The sequence below is a fragment of the Choloepus didactylus genome, chromosome 9 (assembly GCF_015220235.1).
Source record: "Choloepus didactylus isolate mChoDid1 chromosome 9, mChoDid1.pri, whole genome shotgun sequence".
Classification (NCBI taxonomy): Eukaryota; Metazoa; Chordata; class Mammalia; order Pilosa; family Megalonychidae; genus Choloepus; species Choloepus didactylus.
Window position 1 is genome coordinate 19,895,132 of NC_051315.1, and position 20,605 is coordinate 19,915,736.

General features: G+C 40.0%; 1 protein-coding gene across 1 annotated transcript in view; it reads left to right on the plus strand.

The window, feature by feature from the left end:
* Window positions 1–3,736: 3,736 nt before the first annotated feature.
* Window positions 3,737–20,605, plus strand: part of SLC35F5 (solute carrier family 35 member F5) — an 88,425-nt gene continuing 71,556 nt past the window's right edge. Inside the window, exon 1 of the mRNA XM_037849776.1 lies at window positions 3,737–3,827. The gene's annotated coding sequence lies outside the window, so the exon portion shown is untranslated. The remainder of the gene's footprint in view (window positions 3,828–20,605) is intronic.

Sequence of the window (20,605 nt, forward strand, 5' to 3'; positions counted from 1 at the left end):
AGCTCTATCAAAATATTTCAAATTTATTTCAAGTTATCCATAGGTTTTAACACCAGAATTGTGTTAAATCAATAAAATTGTGTTAATTTAATCTACTGCAGTGGCCTCAGTCAGTGGTGTTCTAATTGGAGTGGGTGGAAATGCATGAGCTGTACTTTAGAGTGATTTCAGCTGGAGATTTCATTTGAAGAAAAACCACTAGTAAAGAATATCCAGAGAAAATCACCAGAATAATTTAACAAATACTAATATCAAACAAACACCAGATGTGATCATGTTATAAAAAGCACTCAGAAAATCGTCTAGACAGACACCATTTTTTATATAAATAGTTTAAATAAATATTTTTACTGCAAGAACACACAAGCAAAATATGTAGCTGTACATATAGCAGAAAGGGAAGCTGACAGCTCTCTTAAGGTCTGGGAGTAGGGATATGTTGAAGCCTTTTTGTACAGGCTTGCAAGAGTCAATTGTGTGTGTCTCTTCCCATCTCTATATTCAATGATGTCATGTTGGTAGGAGTGTTTACATCACAGAAATTGGCAAATCAGGGCTTTTAAAAATTTATTCAGAGAGCCGGTTTTTTAGAACATTATTGTCTGGAAGTCATACAGCATCATTTCCACTGCATTCCATTTGTCCAAGCAAGTCCCAGGGCTGGCCCAGAGTCAACATGGGAGAGGAAATAGCCTCTACCTCTTGATCAGAGGAGTGGCAAAGAATTTGTGGCCATCTTTATTTAATTCAGCAGTCTGTCCTCCGGACACAAACTGTTTACATTCTTTCCACGTACAAACTGTATTCACCTTTCCCAAGATACCCCAATGTCTCATTTCATGGAAACATCAGGCTCAAAGTCCAGTATTTCATGACCTGCAGCATGTGCAGGTGTACATGGAGCCCCTCTGGTGAGGCTCCTTTGGATCTGGAGGCCGGGGAACTGTTTTGTGGTCTCCCCCCACCCCCATGCCAAACATACAGTGGTAAGGCAGGAACAGGAAAACTACAACAGACACGCCCATCCAACAGCAGGAAGAGCAAGTCCATAGTGATTCTGAAATCCACCTGGACACATGCTGTCAGCCCCCCACCCTTCATTCCCAAGACTGGGAACTGAATACCCAAGATGACCAACTGCTCATCCTCCAAGAACACTCCATGTGACTTCTCTTCATTCAGTAGTGTTCTAGTTTGCTAATGCTGCTGGAATGCAAAACACCAGAGATGGATTGGCTTTTATGAAAGGGGGTTTATTTGGTTACACAGTTGCAGTCTTAAGGCCATAAAGTGTCCAAGGTAACACATCAGCAATCGGGTACCTTCACTGGAGGATGGCCAATGGTGTCCGGAAAACCCCTGTTAGCTGGAAAGACACATGGCTGGCGTCTGCTCCAAGTTCTGGTTTCAAAATGGCTTTCTCCCAGGACATTCCTCTCTAGGTTTCAGCTTCTCTCCGAAATGTCACTCTCATTTGCTCTTGGGGCATTTTTCCTCTTAGCTTCTCTGGAGCATAAGTCTGCTTTCAAAGGCCATCTCCAAAATGTCTCTGTAAACTGCAGTTCCTCTCTCAGCTCCTGTGCATTCTTCAAAGTGTCCCTCTTGGCTGTAGCTCCTCTTCAAAACGTCACTCACAGCTGCACTGAGTTCCCTCTGCTGTCAGCTCAGTTATATGGCTTCACTGATCAACTTAGACCCACCCTGAATGGGGGGAGAAACACCTCCATAGAAATTATACAATCAGAGTCATCGCCCACAGCTGGGTGGGGTGCATTCCAAAGAAACACTCAAAGAATTACAATCTAATCAATACTGATAACGTCTGTCCACACAAGATTACATTAAAGATAACGGCGTTTGGGGGGACATAATACATTCAAACTGGCATAAGTAGTTTCATCTAAAATTCTTTGCAGCATGGCAGCTGGCTTCCAAGAGGGCAAAAGCAGAAACTGCCAGGCCTCTTACAGTGTCACCGTCACCCAGTGTTGCCTGATTTAGCAAATAAAAATATAGGATGCCCAATTAAATTTGAATTTCAGATAAAAAATAAATGCATTTTTAGTGTAAGTATGCCCCATTTTATTGTTTATCTGAAATCAAATTTAGCTGGGCATGCTGTACTTTATCTGGCAACCCTACTTCCCTCACATTCTAAAGGTCAGAGCAAGCAAAAAGCCAGCTCACATTCAAGGATAGGAGAAAGAGACTTGACCTTTTGATGGATGAGTGGCATGCACGTCAAGGGGGGGAGGAATTCATGGTGGACATCTTTGCAAACTACCACACTTCAGCAAAAGCCTTTGAAATGTGCATCTCACTACAAAGCCAGTGGTTCTATTCCTACGGATTTTTCTAAGCACACTATTAAAGATGTGCCATATCGGTGTTCACTGTAGAATAGCTTATAACAGGGAAAAACAGAAAACAACCTAGTTGTGCAAAGATAAGAGATTATAACTAAATTATGATAAATCCACACAACAGTGCTATGGAACTATTAAAAGTGATTGTTGTGGAACATTCACATGTATTTAGTCTTCCTTCTAAAAACTATTGAACTTCTATGTGCCAGGCACTGTGTTAGGCCTTAGGATACAGTGGAAGACAACACAGAGCTCATCTCTGGTCTCAGGCATCTTACAGACTGGAGGGGCAAGATTGATATTAAGCAGATAATCACACACCTGACTAACTGACTATCTGTGACACCAAAGGACAATTCCTGGGTAATAGGAAATTATCTCAAGTGCTAACTACTGGGGACTGGCTTGGGGGAAGGGGCAGGAAATAAAGTGAAATCTTCCCGAAAGAAGTGACAATTGACCTGGGGTTAACCAGGCAAAGGGTAGGGAAAGAGAGTACCAGGCAGAGTGAACAGTTGAAGGATTATTAATAAATATTTATTGACATGGAAATGTGATCATAATATATAGTTAGATATGAGGTGCTAATTAGACACCCAAGTGGAGATGCTAAATAGTACACAAGTTGGAAGCCTGAGGAAGGTTAGAGCTGGATATATACATTTGGGAGCTACCAGCCTATATCAGTGGGGTGGGCAAGGATGTAAGAAAATCAGGAAGGTATGGGATTATGAAAACCAAGAGAAAGTTTCAAGAGGGAGAGAGCAGTCGCTTGGAATGTGAAGGAGGTTTGACTAAGATGAAGGCAGAGAAAAGACCATTGTATTTGGCGACATGGAAGTCATTGGTGATCCTTCTGAAAGTTTCAGATTTAGTGGGGAGGACAGAATCCTGACTGAAATGGATCAAAGAAGGAAAATAGGTAACATTCATTTGAGCAATTTTGCTGTCAGGGGAGCAGAAGATTTGGGCAGCAACTAGACAGGAATGGGAAGTCAAGAGCAGGTTTGTTTGCTGATGGAAATGATCTCGCAAAGAGAGCAATCAATAGTGCTATTTGCAGGAGTGAAAGTTCTTGAGCAGGTGAGAGGAGATGAAATCTAGAGCCCAGGTGAAGGGTTAGTCTTAGCTAGGAGCAGAGACACTTTCTGCTCTGGAAGCAGGAGGAAAGACAGAGAGTGGGTCCCAGTTCAGGAGCCTGGGGAGGTGCAGTGTCAGGAAGATGCGAGAGTGCTTGTTTCTTCTATCTCGTGAAGTATGAATCAAAGCATTAGTAAGAATGGGAGGGAGGGAGAGAGAGACATTAGAAACATACTAGAATAATTCTTCAAATGTACTTTACATTGCAGGTCGACTACAATAATTTGCCCAACAAACTCTACAGTTTCTCAAGATCCCAAACAAGAAAAGGAATGAAAGGAAGCCACAATAAGCAATGAGAACAACAGTGCATTGATCAAGGTGAGTTTACTGAAGGATTTTCTTTATAATCCCAAAGGGAATTAGTAATCATGTGTTAAAATTCATCAATGTGAATTTAGCAATTAGGAAAATTCCCAAGTCTTAAAAGGGGATTACACATCAAAGTCTTTTCAAAGGCATCCATCCTAGAATTAACAGAGACCCAGTGATGTCTGTTTTACTGACTTAATCAGTGCATTGAATTGTTTGTCTCTATCAGCAAGATGACAAAAGGTAGTTGGATGGCACATCTACCATGACCAAAGCAGCTCAGACATGCACAGACTCCTGTCTCTTGATAAAATGTAATACACTACCTTAAATTGCATAAACTACTTACATTTACACCAAAAGCTGATGATCCTGGGAGTGTTTTTTCAGAAGCTATTAGAAAAATGAAATTTGAGTAAAGTTTTTGGGTCATCAGTGTTCTATATTTAGAATCTTCAAAAATTCAAAGATCCTAGCAATTTGTCACCAAGAAAGAAAGGAAATGGGGTATTCCAGTTTGTATTGTGTCCCCCAAAATGCCATTATCTTCGATGCAGTCTTGTGTGGGCAGACGTATTAGTGTTGATTAGATTGTAATTCTTTGATTGAGTGTTTCCATGAAGATGCGACCCACCCAACTGTGGGTGATAGCTCTGGTTGGATAATTTCCATGAAGGCATGGCTCTGTCCATTCAGTGTGGGCCTTGATTAGTTTACTGGATCACTATATAAGCTCAGACAGAAGGAGCGAGCTTGCTACAGCCAAGAGGGACACTTAGAAGGACACACAGGAGCTGAGAGAGGAATGTCCTGGGAGAAAGCCATTTTGAAACCAGAACTCTGGAGCAGACACCAGCCACATGCCTTCCCAGCTAACAGCGGTTTTCCCGACACCATTGGCCATCCTTCAGTGAAGGTACCCAATTGTTGATGTGTTACCTTGGACACTTTATGGCCTTAAGACTGTAACTTTGTAAACAAATAAAACCCCTTTATAAAAGCCAATCCATTTCTGGTGTTTTGCGAAAAGGCAGCATTAGCAAACTGGAACAATAACATAAACTTCCATCTTAAGAAATGAGAAAAAGAAGAGCAAAGTAAACCCAAAACTAGCATATAGGAAATAATAAAGATTAGAGCAGAGATAAATGAAAGAGAATAGAAAAACAATAGAGAAAATTAACAAAACAAAAAGCTGGTTCTTTGAAAAGTTCAACAAAATGGTCAAACATTGCCAGACTGACCAAGGAAAAAGAGAGAAGACTCAAATTACTAAAGTAATGAATAAAAGAGAGAAAATTACTATTAACCTTATAGAAATTGAAAGAATTATAAAGGAATACTATGAGTAAGTGTATGCCAATAAATTAGATAACATAGATGAAATGAACAAATTCCTAGAAAGACACAAACTACCAAACTAACTTGAGAAGAAATAGAAAATCCAAGTAGACTTACAACAAGGACAGAGATTGAATTTACTAAATCAAAAACTATTAAAAAAAAAAAAAAAGTACAGGCCCAAAGAGCTTCACTGGTGAATTCTTCTAAACATTTAAAGAAGAATTAGTGCCAGTTCTTCCAAATTCTTCCAAAAAAAGAAGAGGAGGGGACACTTCCCAACTCATTCTATGGTGCTAGCATGCTAGCATTATCCTGATACCAACACCAGACAAAGATATCAGAAGAAAGAAAACTAGAGACCAAGATCCCTTATGAATTAGATGCAAAAATCCTCATAAAAATACTACCAAAGTAATACCCTCTCTTTGCTAAGGAACAGTTTTCTCATGGGTTAGGCATTGCACTCCTGTGGCCACCAATTCTTTGCCCAGGCAGCCACAATTTGACTGTTCTCCTACAGTGCTCTGTAGGAGACTTCTGTGAGCTGCCTTCCACATGCAGAGTAAATTCTGGGATGGTGAACCTGTGATGAGTATCCTGGTTCAGTCCCTCAGGATGCCACCAGGTGGAGTGTGCCGGACATAAATGCTCCCAGTACTCTGTTTCCTCCAGAACTGGGACGAAGGACTTGCTCTGGGAGCACAGACCAGCTCTGCACCAAGTGAGGGGATGAGGGAAGGGCCAGCCAGGGCACCATTTTTAAGTAGCTTTTTTCTTGACTCAGTACTCGTTCTGTATCTGCAGGCCTTTAACTGTTCTCTGGAACTCTGAGAAAAATGTTTCTGCCAGTCTTGCTGGTTGGCCAAAGCTTCTGTAGGGGGATGGAGCCCTGTAGCTTCACACTCCACCATATTGATCAGGGAGAGGCTGGTAGATTGAACTATATACCCCAATTTAGACACATTCTTAATCTTAATCTGCATTCCTGTGGGTATGAACCTGTTGTAAATAAATCTTAAAGGTGTTATTATTAAGATGTGGCCCATTTGAAATGAGGGTGGGTCGTACTCCAGATTCTGGCATCTTTTATAAGCAGAAGAAATCCAGGCATAGTCAGAGAATGCCATGGAGAGGAGCTCGGAGCTAGAAGTCAAAGGAATTCAGAAGATGCCTGGCAGGGATACAAACCAAGGAACTCCAAGGATCACTAGCAGCCAGTATCGGAATGTTACAGACATTTGAGAGAAAGCATTGCCTTGCTGATGCCTTAATTTGGATTGATAGCCTCAAAACTGTGAGCCAATAAATTCCCTTCATTTAAACCAGCCCATTGTGTGGTATTTGTCATAGCAGACAGGAAAACTAAGACACCGGGAATGTCTTAAATGTCTCCTTTATTTTTGAAAGATAATTTTGCTATGTATGGAATTCTCGATTGACAATCCTTTTCTTTCAGCATTATGAACATGCTATCTCACTGTCTTCTGGCCTGCATGGTTTCTGATGAGAAATTTACTGTTAATCTTATCGTGGCTCTCTTGGGCATAACAGGTTGATACTCTTTACTGCTTTCAAGATTTTCTCTTCGTCTTTTGAAGTTGATCGTAATGTGTTTCAGTGTGGATCTCTTTGAGTTTATCCTCCTTGGAGTTCATTGAACTTTCTGCATATTCAGATTAGTGATTTCATCAAATTTTGAATAATATTCCTTCAAATATTCTTTGTTCCCCTTTCTCTCTCTCCACACCTTCTGGGACTTTCATGTGAATGTTGGCTTCCTTGAGCGCAGGTCTCTGAGACCCTGTTCATTTCTCTTTACTCCTTTTTCTTTTCTTTCTCAGAATGGGTAATCTTAATTAACTTCTCTTCAAATTCTCTGATTCTTTCCTTTGCCTGCTCAAGTCTGCCACTGAGCCATAAAAAAAATTAACTTTTTTCATTTCAGCTAATATACTTTTCAACTCTCAAATTTCTATTTGGTTCTTTTTCATAATTTCTATCTCTTTGTTGATATTCTCTATTTGATGAGACATGGTTCTCATGCATTCCTATAGTTCTTCATCCATGGCTTTCTTCAGTTCTTTGACAATATTTTAGATAGTTGATTAATGTATTTATCTAGTAAGACAAACATCTGGGCTTACTTGGGGACAGTTTCTATTGATTTCTTTTTTTACATGTATGGAACATACTTTTTTTTATTATTGCATGTCTCACAATTATTGGATGTTTAAAATAACATAATGTGATGAACAGATTCCCCTACCACCAGCCCAAGGTTTTGTTGTTGTTGTTGCTATTTTTTTGGTTTGTTTGTTTAGTGACTTTATGAACTAATTCTATAACATCTTTATTTTTTGTCATGCATGGCCGCTGAAGTCTCTGCTCAGTGAGCCTAGTGGTCAGCTAATTATTGAACAGAAATTTACTTAACTGCCTAAATTCAATATGTCTCATAATATTTGAAGAGAGGGTCTGTATGCATTTGGGGGTATGCCTTCTACACTCAGTCAGACATTTAGAAGTTCTCCCTTAGCCTTCCCTTTCTGCTTGCACTGAGCCTCAATATCAGCTAGATGTGAAAGCATAGTGCCTTTTCAGCTCTTTCCTGAGCATGCTGCCCAGTTCTGGGCATGCAAGCAGCTGTATACATGCACAGAGACTTCTAATTTCCCAGAAATGTGTTGGAGGATATCTCAATTCCTGGCTTTCCCTTTTAAGCTTTTTGGTTAATTTGTTCCATATGCTATACACCATCTTAGGAAGCCATGATGTTATATAGTTGCCTATACTTGATTTCAACAAACACTCTGGGAGAAAAGACTTTTTTCACTGTGATGGTTCAGAGTCAGGTCAAATACAGATAAGCTTGCAAGTGAGTTCTTCCTGCAAGACCAGACTGGTCAAATTATGACAGTTCTCTAGGAATGAGATTTCAAAGACGCTCCAACCCTCCAGTGGCTACAAGGCTGCCACTTTTGAATACCAACGTGGGCTGTTAGTTTTCAAGGCTACCACAGAGGTGGGTAGCAGGGGATGGGACTATGGCAAGTTAAAACACCACAAAGCTCATTGTTCTTACTGAGATTCAACCATTTTACTTGAGTAAATGCTCCCTGGATTGCTGCAAACCTTTGTTAATTTCCTGTGTTCTGGAAATACTGATGTTGGCAATTTTTACCAGTTTTCTCATTGCTTTTAAGGAGGAAAGCATTTTTGGAGGTCTTTTTCTGCTATTTTCACTGATGACACTTTTGATTGTTTTCTTTATCATTTTTGTAATATATTCTGAGCATTCTTTAATGTTTGGGGCAGGTCTAAATTTTTTTTTAATGTTCCTAAAGTTGAGCTCTGGGAACATGTATTGATTTATTATATGGAAATATATGGAAATCTTTTTTTATTAATTTTAGCTATAAATAACTTGTTTGGACAGTTACTTCATATTTAGGAGAGACTCAAGGATTATGGCATTGAATGCATCCCTGTCTAATTTTTTGGTATTATTCAATGATACTTTTTATATATTTATCTAATTTGACCACTTTATTTAAAATTGCAATCCCCTCTCTAAAACTCCTGATTTATCTTCCCTTTCATTTTTTTACACAGCACCTTCCTCTACTCCCATGTAAGAACCATAAAGGCAAGGATATTCATTGGTTTGTTTGTTTAACAATGTCGAATACTCAGGGACCTAGAACTTTGACTGGTTCATAGTAAGCACTCAGTATTTGAATAGATGAACCAATAATATCCCTACTTGAATTGCACTCTGAGGACTATTTATAGCCCAAGTGCTAACTCATCCTTAGACCCACAGACATTTCCTGAGCACTTGTCTGCTATGTCCTGGTATAATAAGACACAATTCCTGACCTCCATATTGGAATCAAAGAACGGCAATAAAATCTCAGTGAGGTTTTCCTTGTCTTTATAGAAGCGGAAATAACTGGGAGAAGAAGAGAAAGAGTGGTGTGGACAGTATCTGAGGGCTTAAGAGAGAAGGAAGGACTGAGAACTCATTAATTCAGGCTGGGGGCACAGGGCAGGGAGATGAGAAGTCCTAAAGGAAATGAGGACTTGCATTTAGGATATTGCAATTGGTTTGAAGTGGCTGGAAGGATGGATGTTTGGAAGTGGTGAAGAATGAGGTGGTAGGGTAAATAAAGCTCAACAGCTAAAGAGATTTGTCTGCCATTTTAGCGAGGTTGCCCTCCATCTCTGGGACCAGGGAGAGCCACTATTTTTCTTTTTCAGGCAATTGATGTGGATTTTGATTGGGTTGTGTGAAGAGTGGAAAAATCCAGATATACCTTTGGAGGCTGGTTTATGATGATTATTTTTGTTTTATGCTTTCACTTGAAGTAAAACTGATCATTTTTCTAAACTAAAAAGGAGCTTTGTGTTCCCAAATTCTTGGAAATCCTGTTTCAGTTATAAAAGTGTAAAATATAAGACATGTAAAGTATAAGACAAATTTTATGCTGAACTCCTCTGGTTTTGTGGAAAAGGCAACCACAAATCATTTTTTTTTTCCTAAAATCACTGTTATTGTCCTAGATTATTTTGCAAGTGCATGTTTCAGTGAATGAAACCTACAGTGGTTATGCCTGCTGATGAAAGTTATGTTATTATGGATGGAGCAGATACAATTTTGGTTAGGAAGAACTGTTCTTCTCATGAAGAAATAATGAGTGTGTGCCTCATTTCTTGGAGCTCCTCTCAAAGAGCAGGTGACTAAGTGGTATAGGTAGCAGCTGCCTACACCATGGGACTCATGGTAACGCTTTCATTAAAATCATTGCCACCAGGATCAGGGGAAAGATGCCTATTGATCCAGTTCCTGTCCCTGATATAACATTTTATGGGCTCAGAGATGATCCCTTAGGGCATATTGCTATTCATTATGATGTTGCTCTGGCCCTTCCATGGCTGTTCTTTCTGTCCTGTACATTTTTGTTCAAATCCCAACAAAAATGGAAAAAAGGACACTGGCTTCAGAATTAGTCACTTATTAGCAACAGTAGCAGAAATAACAATAGCAGCTAACAATTATCAAGGGTTTACCATGCACAAGCCTAATCTCATGCAGTCTTCACAACACCTGACAAGGTAGGTGCTGCTATAATCTGCCTGTTTTAGGAAACCAAAACACAGACCACATGACCTTGGGTGAAATTTTTACGTCTCCTTTTTCTACTGTAAAATGAGAACAGGAAAATTATGCCTAAAGTTATGCCTATTTTTCATTTAATTCCCATAAGTGAGAAAACATATAAAATTCTTAGCACAGACGCTTGATGAAAGGTAATTACACTTTTGATATACCTGATCTATATGATGGAATTACTTTTCAGGTATATAAAGACAGTTCTCTCTCCAAGCTCCCCCAAATTCCTTTACCTTCCTATTGTTTTCACATTCATTATCCACCCTGATCACATCCTGAAGTGCTTCCCTACAGTGTTTGGGGTCCGTACCCCCCACTTCTCATTAAAAGGACAGTGTTGTTCAAAAGAGCTCAGGGAGCTCTCCAGCCTGAAAATGCACCCAAAGACATAACTTATTTGACTGTAAGGAAAAAAAGGAACACCCTGCTACCAGGAACACCAAAACCCTAAACCCCATTTGTTTTTGTTTTCTCATTTTTACATTATTTATTGTGAAATATAACATATATACAGAAAGGTGATAACTTTCAAAGTATGATTACCAAGTAATTATATAGGTAATTTCACAGACTATTATGGTAAACCTCATTTGTTTTTTCCCAGCTCAGAGCCACACAGATGACACTTACATGTGTGAACTCTAAGACATGTGAGAAAAGGAAGTGGCCAGAAGAGAATAAAATTAGAGGAGAGTAGACAAGAACTTCAGAGCTACTGAGCCCTACTGGGAAGGGAGAGTCCAGAGAATGCCCCCCACCCCCACCCCAGGACAACACTAGTTCAACACCCAAGTCCACAGTCCCTTCATGGCGGATGTACTGGAAGGACTCTGAGGTTGGTTCAGTCATGGTAACCAAGGATCCCTCAATGGCAATGTGAGCAGCTGGCTGTATGTGTGCCTGTTCCTGCCCAGGTCTGGGTTTCACCAGCCAGGCAACCTAAATCATCCAAATCCCTGAAAGTTATCAGGAGGGAAACTCCTCTTTCCCAGATTTGTTCTTGACAGATCCTCCTGGTAAAGTTTTATATGATACTCATTATTGATGACACTAATCAATAGATTTGGACAGCTGTCATTTTTCTTATATCCAAGAATCAGGAAGACAGGAGAAGAATTAAACTAATGACAACATTATTAATAATAACTATACTCAAAAAATGAAAGAAAGAAATGCATTTCAGAAAGATTACAGACATAGCTAAAAACAAAACAAAACAAAACAAAACAAATAAACCAAAAGAAACCCTTCTCAGGCACAGTTATTATTCTCTTTGGGGCTCCTTGTCTGGGCACTAGGTATGTTTTTTTAGGTCTGCAATGGAGGGCTAGGAAGAAGGATCTTGGTAAATTTCATGAGAAGCATTGAATATAGTTCATACCACCAAATTCCCCAGGAATTGGAGATGACCATGGTCCAGTTCCTTCACCACCTAAAGGAGGCAGCTAAGGTTGCAAGAGGTTCTATGACTTTCTCAAGACTATGCGTCCACTTTGAAAGGAGCCAGGGTTAGAAGAGTTCACATGTTAAATGACTCGGGGTAAATTTTTGTGCGTGTGTGTGTGTGGTTAAGTATTGTGCCAGTTTGAATGTATTATGTCCCCCAAAATGCCATTATCTTGATGTAATCTTGTGTGGGGAGACATATTAGTGTTGATTAGATTGTAATTCTTTGATTGTTTCCATGGAGATGCAACCCAACCAACTATGGGTGATAACTCTGATTGGATAATTTCCATCGAGGTGTGGCCCTGCCCATCTGGTGTGGGCCTTGATTAGTTTACTAGAGCACAGTACAAGCTCAGACAGAAGGAGTGAGCTTGCTACAGCCAAGAGGGACACTTTGAAGAATGCACAGGAGCTGAGAGAGGAGGTGCAGTTTACAGAGACATTTTGGAGACAGCCTTTGAAAGCAGACTTTTGCTCTAGAGAAGCTAAGAGAGGACAAATACCCCAAGTGCAGCTAAGAGTGACATTTTTGAGGAACTGCAGCCTAGAGAGGAATGTCCTGGGAGAAAGCCATTTTGGTACCAGAACTTCAGAGCAGATGCCAGCCACGTGCCTTCCCAGCTAACAGAGGTTTTCCGGACACCACTGGCCATCCTCCAGTGAAAGACCCGATTGCTGATGTGTTACCTTGGACACTTTATGGTCTTAAGACTGTAACTGTGTAACCAAATAAACCCCCTTTATAAAAGCCAACCCATTTCTGGTGTTTTGCATCCCACCAGCACTAGCAAACTAGAACAAGTATTAACAGAAAATACAGAGAAATAGAAGGACAAAGAAGCAGGAAATAGGGGTCATTAAAAACACCGAATACACATTTACTGAGCTGACCTTTGGTTTCTTGGACACAGGCATGAGTTTTACAGTCACACAGGACAAGGAAGACCCTGTTGATTGTTAGGCCAGAATCACTGTGTCATATCAGTGTGCTATGGGGACTGCTTAATATTAAAACAAAACAAAAGAAAACATTTCTAATGCAAAATTTTCAGTATTCCTTTGAGGCTCTCTGCAGTTCTTTTCAGATTCAACTTTAATGAGGAATTGTTTCTACTTGCTATGCCCTCCTTCATCTTCATTTCCTCAATAAGTCACTACTTTCTTACATTTCTCTTTCCCAATCAGAGACCTGATGCATCCTCATTTGTACTCTAGTAGAAAGTCTATTATCCAGGGGAATTCTCCCAGTTATAGGTCTCTCTGTATGTGTAGATGTATAAAAAAAATACAGAAAGGAAATACACCTAAATATTACCAGTATTATTATGTAGATTGTGAGGTTAAAGGGGACTTTAATTGATATTTTGCTTTTCTTTCTGTATTTTTAAAATTTTCTTCAATTCTGTCAAAAAAAGAAAACCATTTTTAATATAAATATCATATATATGTATGTTTGTGCATTTGTATATATGTATATGTATATACACATATATCTGTATATGCATGTGTATGTGTGTATATCTTAGCATAGTTCTGGAAATTTTCTTTTAGTAGATTCAGTAAGATTTCCATAGAACTTGTAACATCACACCCTTTCTCCCTAGATATCAGCTCCAACATTTTCTGTTACATACAAAGGTTTATGAAGAATGGAGCATAATTTCAAGAGACACAACACTGATTCTTTGCTGACCAATTTTCTGATTCATGGATTATGTCATCCTCTCCCTGATATGAACTGTAAAATATGGAAAATACAGTGTTGTCTTCCTTTAAACCTTTAGGAATGTCAAAGAGAAAGAGTACATGGGTTCAAAGCATTATTTTTGGGCTATTTTGTGACAAGTAGTAACATGTATGCAGTTGAAGAGCATGCTGTTCATTGAATGCTTTTGTTGTCAAAATTAAATGGTTTTAATTATATCATTTACCTTTTTCTGCAAAACAATAGTGTGTTATAGAGGATGTGAGGCATTAATTTTTGCTCAGTTGAATGCAAAGGAGGCTCTGACACAAAATATTCAATGTGATTACTACCCAAATGTTGAGTCCAGTTGGAAAATACAGAGCTGACATTATGATGTTACTAACCGAGAAAGAGTCATATCATTGCTTTCAGATTTTCAATAAATATGCCAAGTAACCAAGTATCAATGAGCTCAGTAAATATACATGAATTAGTCCAAATAAATAATGAAGGAAATGAAACATAAATGGAAATGAACTAAGATAGAATCTACTAAAATCCTATAATGAATTTAAGGGGAAATTTAGGCTTCAAAAATAAGCCATTATAAAAGGTATGTGCTAAGATATTAACAAATCCCTTTTGAAATTCTTGCCTGATTGCCATCAGCCTCAGAATCTTTTCTAAGATGTTTTATTTCTTACACTTTAAACAAGAGACTTCTGACCCACGTAAGTGGACTGCTATACATATATGCCATTAAACAGCAATCTGTACTCAAATTCCTGATTGTTGTTGTCATTATTGTTAATGTAACACAATGTTTTGAAAGGTATCAGACTGCATTCTACAAAGGTTGCAGTTTACCTGCCAGCCGGGATTCCTGAAAGCACAAACCTCTCTGTGGACTTACTTTGAGTGTTACCTGGGATAGGGATCTTATTGTTTTTTTATGTATGGAAACTTTCAATGATTATTAATAATTAGTTACACAATAAGGAGAAATGAATAATATCAATAACATTAATACTACGAAACCCTTAGGCTTTATGTGAAGAAACACGAAGGCATAAAGGAATTAAGCAGTTTGGTTTCTGAAATTAGCCTTATTATTTGTTAAGATTTATATTTCATGTTTTGTGATTTTGAAAGTTGCCTCAAAACTCCTCAGCTTGGCATTCCATCATAAATTCAGCATTCCTTCTCTGTTCAGTTCCTCAGTGTTTTCCTGCAAGGCCCTAGTCCTGCACCCCTCAATGTCCTTTAATTGCCTAGACCAGAGCAGGACTATACCCCTCCAATAACAATTTATTATTATCTCAGGGCCCAACTGAGGCTCATATGCTTAGCCAGACCCCACAATTCCATGAAGATCCTTTACTGACTTTTAATTTCCTTCCTTCCTTCCTTCCACAAATAGTTATTGAGTGCTACTATGGATTGAATTGTGCCCTTCAAAAACATATATCAAGTCTTAACCTCAGGTCCCACGAATGTGATCCAGTGTGGAAATTTGAACATGTTATTAGTGAAGATGAGGCTGAAATGGATTAGTATGGATCCCAATCCAACGTGACCGGTGTCCTTAAAGAAGAGGAAATTTGGACACAGTCATAGGAAACAGAGAGAGAAGACGACCATGTGACAGAGGCAGAAATTGAATTACACCGCAAGTGAAAGAAACCCATGGATGGCTGGCAAGCCACCTCCAGAAGCCAGAAGAGAAGCATGGAACAGACGTTCCTGACAGACTTCAAAGGAAGCATGGCCTTGCTGACACCTTGATTCGGACTTCCAGCCTCCAGAACTGTGAGACAATACATTTCCATTACTTTAAGCCATATAGTTTTCAGCCCTGTGTTACAGCAGCTTTAGAAAACTAAGCAAGTGCCCACCATGGCGCAGACACTGTTTTTGGCCTTGTTATAAAATGACATTAGAGCATTTCAAATGAAGTGAGAAGTCAATCATGCATGAATTTCGAGATAAAGTATTCCAACTGAGGGCCTGCCAAGACCTGTGTTAGCTATCTATCGCTGCAAAACAAATGATCCCAAAACATTTATTGTCTCCCTCAGTCTCTGTGGGCTAAGAATTTGAATGTGACAACTGGGTGGCTCTGACTCAGAGTCTTTTAAGATGTTGCTGTTGAGATGTTGCTCACAGCCATAGTCATCCAAAGGCCTGACTGGGGCTGAAGGATCCACTTCCAAGATGGTTCACTCACACAGTGCTGGTTGTTGGCAGGAGACCTCAGTTCTTCCCCATACGGGCCTCTCCATGGACTGCTCGAGCATCCTTGTGACATGGTGGCTGACTGGCTTCCTCCAGAGCAAGTATAGGGGGCAAAGTAGAAGCCACATGTCTTTTATGACTTAGCTCCAGAAGTCACACACCATCATCTCTACAATACCTGTTGTTACACAGGTCAACACTAACCAGCATGGAAGGGGACTATCCAGTGGTGTGATGCTATGGGGATGGGAATCATCAACTTGGAGTTGGCTGATCAGGACAGAGGTTGGCAAGTTCAAGGAACAGGAAGGAGCCCAGTATGATTGCAGGGGGATGAGTGAGGGGGCATGTGGGAAGAGACAGGGGCAGAGGGGCAGAAGGAGATCAACTCATGTGGGGCTAAATAGGCCAAAGTAGAGACTTCTGATTGTACACTGATTATGAAGGGAAGCCATTGGAAGGTGGCAGGATAATTTATTGAATTAGTAAATTCTGTTTGTTTGTCCAGTGTTTTTCTTTCCCCCCTCACGTGCAGCAGGTAGCCTAAGCTTTGTCATTCTTGGCCTCAGGACTTCTGACTGGGCTGCAGGCAGAAGCAGTATAAGACCAAGGGCTCTTCTAGGGTTGGTAGAAGCCTAACATCTCTGAAAGGCTTTTGTTAGGTTTCCTCCAGGTAATGGGGAGAGGAAACATTGCTTTGAGAAGCTCCGAGGCTGGGAAAGAAGAAGGATCCTAGAGGCATTGAAAACTATTTGAAATCATGGGCTATGGATTCCCCAGCTTTGCTTTCTTGCAGTGACCCTGGGAGGATGCGGGTCAAGACCTCAGAGGAGAATGGTTTTGTAGGGTCTTCAAGGGGAGGGAGGGACCTGAAGCAGCAGAGTCACAGGACTCAAAGTGTGGCTGTGAGGTAGGTAAATTGCCAGGAACCAGCAAGGTACCATGCTATCCCCAGGACTTTTGCAAAACTGTCCTCTGGGGAGAGGTCCCCAAAGTCACTGAAGTTGGGTTTCTCACCAGTCTGGTAGGACAGAGACTCATAGTCATAATTAAAATGGTTTAAAGAAAGGAAAGGAATATCATATTTCTTAGACAACTCATTTTGTGCACTGATATTCATTTATAATACACAACAAATGTGTTTTAATTACATCCCTATTAAAGTTTGCTGCTTGATGTTGAGATATAGTTCTTGCTTTACCTTTAAACACATCACTTGGATGCAGTCATTTGGAATGGGGCTAGATTCCCACAAGAATAGTGCCTCTGCTCATCTGCATGGTAATAATCAAATGATCAGTCAGCCTCCACTTGGGTTGCAGCATTCAGTCTCTCCAGCTGGGGCTTCTAGCACCAAGTACTACAGACATCTCCTGAAAGAGGACAAGCTGAAACAAAATGCCAACTTCTAGCTCAAGTAAAGCCACCCTTGCTGAGGCTTCTCATTTGGTGGCCACAGCCACTCTAGTAGGACATTCCAGGGCCCATAGACTGGAGTATCCATACCTGAAGTGTAGCTTGCTGTTCATTGCTGCAGTTAAACCTTCTTTGTCTATAGCTGGTCATTGATAGTGGGGTTGAAATGTACCCTGGAGAAGACAGCTGAGAAAGCGGTGGCTTCTTATCTGGGTAATTGCATGTTGCAGGAGATAATGTCCATGGCTGTACTGCAGGTTAGGAGGTTGAGCTGGCTGGGCTCACTAGTGCTGATGACTGATTTGCATTTGGGAAGAGGAGACTGAGGGCTGCTGCCTCAAACCTGGCAGGAACTCCCAGAGATGGTGTGTGTGAGTGTGTGTGTGTGTGTGTGTGTGTGTGTGTGTGTGTGTGTGTGTGACAGAAATAGCTGGCCTGTCTTAATAGGCATAAGAACCTGTGTGTGTTAATCTTTGTTGCAGTTGATGTTTCTAGTGAAAAAGACACCACGAATCTGAGATTTGCATGTAGGAAGTTTATGGGGGCATGCTTTTAGTATCAGCACCGTTGAGGGAGTGAAGGAAAGAGGAATAAGCAAAAAGAGAAATTGAATGGCTATGCAGTCCCAGCAAAGGGTTCAGCTAATCGCACAAGGAGCACTGGAGCAAGGCGTGCCCTGCAGAATTGTCCTGATTGAGGCATGCTCCCTTTCCCCATCAGTAGATGAGGGGTGTTTCCAGGAAAGGGATGAGCCCCTGGGAGAAGCACTCTCTGGATATTCAGCTGAGAGCTCCTAGCCTTCAATACTCCCAGCAGGTAGAGAAATGAGGACTGTATTTCTGACAAATAGGGGAGAGAGGAGATAGTCTTGCAGAACACCACATCATCCACTACAAATCTTTTTCACATTGTGAAGAATGGACATGTTCGGTTAAGGGGCACTCATAATAAGTTTACAAAATTAGGTGAGGAAGCACAGCAGAGCTCTCAGCAGTTGCACATACTGACTGCATGTAAAACCCTAACGTCATTCAGGATTCAACAATAATCACATTGCCCAGTAATCTTGTTGCCCCCTCAGAAGCAGACACTAGTGCTCCTAGTCCAGCGACTCTGATAATTCCAACTTCACTCTTCTCTAATAGGCCTCTGCTTCAAATGTTCTCTTGAAATTTCCACCTCCTCTAATTGTTCTTTCTTTTGCATTCATATCCTCCTAATAGGGAATCTATTGGGGTCCGTGAGTCTCCTTACAATACAGCTTGCCCCCATTGGGTTGATTTCTTGGGCTAGGCCACCTCAGCCTAGAAATGGTTGCCTTTGGTCAGGCATGAAATGAACCAATTATGTTTCATTTCAGCTATGGTCACATGACAACAAGCTAGGCAAGGTCCGCTGGGGTCACTCTGCCCAGAAGGAACCAGGAACCTGGCAAGTATTTGGGCTTGCTGGTGCACAAGGGTTTCCAACTTCTTTCCTAGAGGGCAAGCCTGGGTACTGAAACAGAAACAGGCACAGCTCCACAGAAAATTAAGGTGTGGGCTTCCTAAATGCTTTTTCTGATGATATTTGTAAAGATTATTGCTAGACAGGAGGGTATGAATGTGGGTAAGAAGAAATATAAGCACTGGGAATATCTGATGGTATTATTGATGAATAGCTACTATTCAAAAAACCTTTCTTTTTTTTCTCAAACCTCATTGATACATACATGTGACATTTTTTGAGTGGTAGCAGATGTAGCAAAAGACTACAGATTTAGATGGCCTAGAAATGACCTCTTGTTGAAGAAAAATAGGACACTGCCTTGCACCTGCCTCCTCATTTCCTGCTTATAACATTTTTTTTTAAACCATTTTGAAGTGAACAATTCAGGCCTTCAGTACATTCACGGTGTTATGCAAACACCACCTCTATCGAGTTCTGAAACATTTCCATCACTCCCTAATAAAAACCCCATACACACTAAGCAGTTGTTCCCATCTCCCCTCCCTCAGCCCCTGGCCACCATCAATCTGCAACCCATCTCTATAGATTTGCCTATTCTGGGTATTTCATATAAATGGAATCATATAATATGCAACCTTTTGTGTTTGGCTTCTTTCACTTAGTTTTCGAGGTTCATCCATGTTGTAGCATATATTAGTAGATCATTTTTTGATGGTTAAATAATATCCATTCGTCTATTGATGGACGTGGCTTGTTTTCACCTTTTGGCCATTGTGGATGATGCTGCTATGGACATAAGTGTACATATACTTGTTCAAGTACCTGTTTTCTATTCTTTTGGGTGTATATCTAGGAGTAGAATTGGTGGCTCATATGGTAATTCTATGCTTAAGTTTTTGAGGAACTGTCACACTGTTTTTGCTTGTATCTCTTAGCTGTTTGTTTGTTACAACCTATACTGCTGTTTTTCATTTATCAATTTTAGACTATTTGTTTTTTATTATGGTTTATGAGGATTGAGTTATCTTATACCTCACTTCTTTTGATTGGGGAATTGTGTTAACTTCAACCATCCTTAAAGAGATTAGAACATTAAATTCCTATAAGCCATGCACACTTTAATATGAATGAGCCCATCAAATTTTCCACATTTCACAGTTAGTTAAGGGCACTTCAGAAAAACTTGGATGTCCACGCAGAAAGGTATGCCTAATAGAGAGACACACAATGACTAGAGATGACAGGAAAATGTGATAATTTCTACTCTTAGTTGATTGTTTGGATGCCTACTTCCAAATAACCTGTGTGTTGCTATTTATTGATTTTTGTGTTTTAGGTACCATTTATTGACTTCCTATCAATAGCTATTGACTGTGCAAGATAAGGTGCTGTCATGCATACATCCTTCTTAAGACTCCTTCCACCTAGTATATTTAACATAATGTTGGTTAATTTTAGGGTATTTATAATATAATTTTGTTACTCAGCATTTACACTGGTATGACTACGCATGCTATTCAGCTATGCAGTAAACTATAATTTCTTTTCCCTTGCTGCACAACGTTTTGTTTTCCCTAGATTTAGACTTGCATAATTTTTTCATTTGTTCTGTATTTATCACTTTATCAACACCAAGCCCTTTGCCAGTTGTCTAAATCTCCTCTCAACACATCCATTCCCACTAGGTATTCTGTCAATTTTATCTTCCTAAAGAAATCTATTTGAGATTTTTGACAGGCTTAGACTTGGACTGGTTTCCTTTGGGATCTTTCTTCATCATCATCTTGCAGATTCTCTTCTGCTTTCTTCTTATTGGATCTCCAGAGATTGTGTGATGGACATCCTGTTTCCCATCTCCTTTGCCTTCTTTCCTGGTTTACTCCTATTTTGGTGGAGAAAATCCTCCTCAGAAAGGTTGCATCAGAAGTAACTATTTTGAGTCCTTACACATCTGAAAATATCTCCATTCAACCTTTACATTTAATTGATAGATTGACAGGGTATAAGATCCTAGGTTGGAAACAACATTCCTTC